Source organism: Odontomachus brunneus, unplaced genomic scaffold, assembly GCF_010583005.1.
Source record: "Odontomachus brunneus isolate Ranch 3 - 2012 unplaced genomic scaffold, Obru_v1 Obru_scaffold_150, whole genome shotgun sequence".
In the NCBI taxonomy this organism is placed as follows: domain Eukaryota; kingdom Metazoa; phylum Arthropoda; class Insecta; order Hymenoptera; family Formicidae; genus Odontomachus; species Odontomachus brunneus.
This window is the reverse complement of record NW_022639600.1, coordinates 533,138-538,946: the sequence shown is the minus strand read 5'-3', so window position 1 is coordinate 538,946 and position 5,809 is coordinate 533,138. Positions and strand designations below refer to the sequence as shown.

General features: G+C 37.8%; 1 long non-coding RNA gene across 1 annotated transcript; it reads left to right on the top strand.

Annotated features, from left to right (window-relative positions):
* Positions 1-1,608: 1,608 nt before the first annotated feature.
* On the top strand, positions 1,609-4,132 carry LOC116850609. Its single transcript, XR_004379390.1, has 2 exons — positions 1,609-1,673; positions 3,641-4,132. It is a non-coding gene; the product is annotated as an uncharacterized LOC116850609 (long non-coding RNA).
* Positions 4,133-5,809: the final 1,677 nt, after the last annotated feature.

Here is a 5,809-nt window from a genome sequence, read left to right as displayed (position 1 = left end):
AAGTTTATTTTCATAACAAGCCGCAGTAGTTGCTGCCCAAATATTCAGTATCTTTTTGTGAGTTAAGACCATGCTTTTGAAATTTGATGAAAATTATTTGTGAAATCAGGCGTTTCAAGTAAAAGCGTTCCTCATGTAAAACTTTGGCATGATCTCAATCGAAATCATGGTTCTTCCTCAAACGATGTTCCTGTATGGCCGTTAACTTCACCGTAGAACTCGTAGGAATTCTCTATGTTCGGTAATACGTGTAGAGAGTCTTCTATTAGTTTGACCAACATAACTAGTAGAAGACTCTACACGTTGTGACGGCTCAATACCGAGTCGTTAGGAACCCGTCCGACCGAACATCAGTCGGACAGGAAACCGGCGCCTAGGCGCCATCTAAAGCTACCACTACTTCACGCGACGGAGCGTTTCCGCGCCGCACCGTATCCCGACTCTCAATCGTGAGAGTATATTACGCGACGCCGCGCGAACGAAGGGAGATTCCACCGAGGTAGTCACTCCGCTTCCGAATCGACTACCGAGGCCCGCGAGACTTCTCGCCTCCGAAGACGAGCCTGCTCGTCGCTATCCGCGAGACTTCTCGCCTCCGAAGACGAGCCTTCTCGTCGCTATCCGCGAGTATACTCGCATCTAGGTCGTTAACGAGGGTACTCGTTACCAGCTACACTTCCACGAGAATTCTCGTAACCACTCCATCGGCGAGTCTACTCGCCAAGCCATTCCGAGGACAAGGCTTCTCGTCCTATATTCTATCTTGGCGAGACTCCTCGCCGAAATCGGGATTATCATAGGAAAGGGGTGCGGTCTGCCACGTCTCCGCCAGGACTTCCTGGCTCCTACATGATAATTTCCCGAGTAACTGCGTCACGCGCCGATAACAACAACACCTTCCGCGACGGTTCCTAGAGGTCACTAAAGGATAGGGGTGCGGGCTGCCGCGTCTCCACCAGGTCTTCCTGATTCCTCACGAAGCTACCTCTCGAGTACGACTGAACTCACGCGAGGTACCGAAGTACCACGAACCGTCCTTTCGAAACCACAAGCGTGTACCGCACCGCCGTTCGGGACGGCGACCCGCCTAGCGAACTAATTATATTACCTTGTATCACCATACTTACTCATCTTGTGTTATAGCATTAAGTTACTTATCTGTTTCGTCCTTTCAAAACTTAATAATAAATATTAAATATTTTACATCCACCATCTCTGATTTATTTTTTTTGGCGAACTCGGCATACGGCGAGCATAGATCCGTGGCATTTCCGGAGCGACGGCCTACCGTCGCAACGTATTGCCGAACATAGGAGAATTCCTAGGAGTTCTACGGTGGAGTTAACGGCCATACAGGAACATCGTTTGAGGAAGAACCATGATTTCGATTGGGATCATGCCAAAGTTTTACATGAGGAACGCTTTTACTTGAAACGCCTGATTTCAGAAATGATTTTCATCAAATTTCAAAAGCATGGTCTTAAATCACAAAAGGATACTGAATATTTGGGCAACAGCTACTGCGGCTTGTTATGAAAATAAACTTTGTTTTGGTTTCCTTCTCTTCCGCAATGTTAATGCTAAGTATATAAATCTGTAATTATTTGTATTTCGTAGACGTGGCGATGTTATCGTTGACAGGATCGGTTTACTTTTAGCTGAGCTCAACAAAGGTATTTTATATTGTCAGTTTTAATTATTATATTTCAATTTTACTTACTTTTATTTTATTTTATGATTTTTTATAGTTATGACGGCTACTTCTCAATATTAATTAACTACTTAATATTATTTCGGTAACGGTCTTGTCAGCTTTAATATTGCGATTAACATTCATGTCAATTTATTCAGGTCTTTAATTAATTGTAATGCGTTCGTATCTTAAACTTTGAATTTTTATTATCACTGAAGAGGATTCATGTTTGAGCCGAAACGTATGATTGTTTTATATTGATTATTCATGTTCAATAAATATTACACGATTTCCTAACACAAGGAAGGTTTTACCTATATGGTACATAGCACTAATAGTCCTGTGCTTGAACTCGAATTGCTCCTTTTTTCTATTTTTTAATTGATATCTTCGTTTGCGAGTTCTTATTTCTTTCTCTAAAAATTATTAATATAATTACATCTTTATTCGAGTATAAGATATCCATATATTTGAAAATTGCATTAAATAATTTTTTTCTACAAATTAACCCGCACACGCATTTATTTGACAGACTATATGATGTACCCAGATAGCCAAACCTGCGCAAGCAGATTTCGAGCAGAGCTTGCTATCAACTTTTGATGGCAAATAGATAACAAATTTGATGCAGGATCTTATATCAAATTTTGCTGCCAAATTGCCGCCAAATATGCGGCAAAGCTTGTTGTTGGATAATTGCTGCAGATTTGCAGGAAAAACCGCGCAGAGCTTGTAGCGATTTGACGACAGATTGGCGGCAGAAACCGCGCAGACTTTGCTGCGCTGCAAGCTTTGCGCGGTTTTTACTGCAAATTTGGCACTAATTGCCCGACAGCAAGATCTGTCGCCAAAACCGTAGCCTAATGTAGACACAGATAGCTTTGCTGTGGGTTTTTGATCAAATTTGCTGCCAATCTGCGCGCAGTCTGCGCTCAATTTGCTTACTGGGTATGTACGTCTGCTATCGAGCTTGAGTGTGACGATACGTTATACTTCAGTCCAACGCGCCTCGTTTAACCAGGAGATGATTCCATCTGTATTATCTTCGTGCTCGTCGCCTACAAAAAATTCTGGAACCCACATCCGGAAAAAATCCATTAGATCTTTAAAAAAAAATCCTTGTTACTCGAGAGCGAGGACTACCAAAATAGCCTGTTGGTTAAATTTAATTTAAAGTCAATTAGATAATTATTCTAATGTTCTACCGATCTTTTCAATGACCGCAATGAGTGAATTCATTAGCAAACACTTGATCTCAGCTGCGATCTTAACGTAAAGCAGATTGTTTAGCAACGCGCGCGCATACGTGTAAGTCGTGAGCAAATACGCCGATTATCATATTTGGATACGAGCTCTCCTTCCATGCCAACTGATATCTATCGGTGAATAGCTCAATACGTTGACAATAGCCATAGCTACTTCACTGCTAAATCTCGCTTTCAAATAATACAATTTCAGAGTAAGCTCGGATAATTGGTAATGGGTAATTTCGGAGTAAGTTGATCCATATCGTAGACAAATAATTTGAACAAACCTTTGAACCCTTCTCATGCTAGTTGATTTCCTGAAAATGTCGATCCAAAGTAATTGGATTTGTTTAACAATACTATTCGCCGTTGATGATTCTTTAGATGACGTGTTCACTAACACACACGACGTTATTTTTTTTTCGTTTTAATGTTGATATAATCCTCTTTTCTTTTGTTGCCGTGAATAGATCTAATTTAATATAACTTGTCCGTTTATTTAAATGTAAAAATAGAATCATGGGTATATGAAAATTTCTTCCAACAGGTTTCGAATGACTCTAGACAAACCCCGGTATAAGCTGTGATTAATTTATCTTTGCTCATTCTTTTTTTAACAAGATTTTCTCAAAAACTGTCGATATATCTTTACGTTGTGAATTTTCTTCTAACTGTTGCCTCTATTTTATGTTCTATTTAGGAAACGCAAATGACAGTCGATGAATGCAAGATACGAGAAGCATAACAAACCTCTCGCAGATGAGACGCATGCGATCAATTTTGCTGACGCGGTATACGCGAAGAGGAGAGCGAACAGTGCGACCTGATGCCTGCGGGAAGCGAAACGATTGAAGTGTAAACGGCAGCGTGTACGATGCTCTCAGGCTCCCGGGAATTTTTCGATCAGAAGTCCGCACCGCTTTCATAAATGAACGAGAGTTGTGAGAGAGCTGTGTGCGAGTCGGATTCACCGCGTATCGGATATCTCGCGTATAGCCGTATTTAAATAACTATTCTTTTCCGCGTGATTACTCAAGCCATTGTCGCGTTATGTAACTAGAACTTTAATTAAATCGATTATTATTTAGTCGATTTATAGTATGTGATTGGAAAATGATTATCGCTATTATTATTAATATCTACCAGATTAATTACTTAATAAAGTCGTAAAAACGAGGTACTTGACACAGTACTACTTGTCATTAAATTTTACTCTTCTTACGATCTTATGAGATATGGCCGAGTATAACAAAAGCAATATGTGAAGTTCGCACAAATAAATTTTTGCATACTAATAAAACATAATATCTTTAAAATATTTTATCGTCAAATTACGTTTCATAACTTTTTGAAAATAATATTTCTTTAAACACAATCATGTATATCAATCGATATCATATTTATGTAAAAGCTAAATTCCCGATAAAATTAATCTAATTGTCACCTCCATTTTGTCGATAGCAATTATTTGGAAGGAAGAGGCCAAGAAAAGGAAGAGGAATGAGGAATAATTAAATCCTCAACTCTGGTTATTATGTTTATTTTTCACACATATACATAGATAGATGGCGTCCAATCATTGTGATTTTATAGTTATTTTAGTGCGAGTGAAATAGATTGGATCTCATTGCAGCTACAAATAGATAACCTGCGTTCCGAAGATATTTCAGTTTGAGATCGCAACATAAAACAGCTTTATTGTATATATCTTAACTTGAGACGGCAATATGTTAATGCCGTCTCAAGTTAAGACATATCCAGTAATTAATTTTCTGTTTTAGGAATCATATTTTTTAACCGCAGCTGGTGAAAAGAGTGACCTTCTCTGCCATGTACGAAAGATTGTATCTCCAAACATGATCCACTTCTATAAAATTTCAGTCTTCCAAATGTCAATAAGTGGACCGCATAAAGCATGACAGAATACTGCAGTGCATGTTGAAATGTGCCTACGGAAGAACAGAATAACAATTACATAGAATTCTAATTCTAAAAAATTAATATTCAAATTATTAAAAAATGTTTAATAAACAAAATAACGTACCTGTATATTGGAACGCAGGTTGTAGCTCAAGTTCATCATGGAACTTTAGTTTGATTTTAAATATTGCCCCAAGGCCCTAGCCAGGAAGCAAATTATAGATGCAATTACAGTACTAAAAAAAAAGACCAAGACTACCCCAATTACAACCTTTTTAGTCTCCATTCTCTGTGGACATACATAATTATAATTAGTATATATTTAATTATTATATAATTAATTAGTATATCATTAGTTAGTATAATTAATTAGTATTTAATTAGTAATTATAATATATATTATAATTACTATTATAATTATCATATATATTATAATTACTATTATAATTATAATTATAATATATTATAATATATATTATAATATATATTATAATTAATAATTATAATAATGTTTATAATATTATTAATAATAGTTATCGAACTTAAGACACCACAATATCTAAAACGTTCAAATATCGTCTGCAAAGCAAATTTGGTATGAACATCCGAATGAGCGGGCAGCAGTGAGAGTAAAAATTAACGAGACAGCGAAAAAAAGAAAAGCTCAGAGAGGAAGAGCGCGTTACAGAAGCGCGAAGCAAAAAATTGCACTGCGCGGAAGAGCGAATATTGTAAAACCACTGTTTTGCACTATTTCAGTATCTCGCGAGGAGACTGGCTACCTGGTGAATATCGAGATCACGTTATATTAGCGTTTCGATGAGATTTAGCGATTTAGAACTTATTCGGCTGAACTTTGTTACACGATCTGGCAGTCCTTGTCGAGCGTCGCGCAAACATCTCTCTCTCTCTCTCTCTCTCTCTCTCTCTCTCTCTCTCTCTCTCTCTC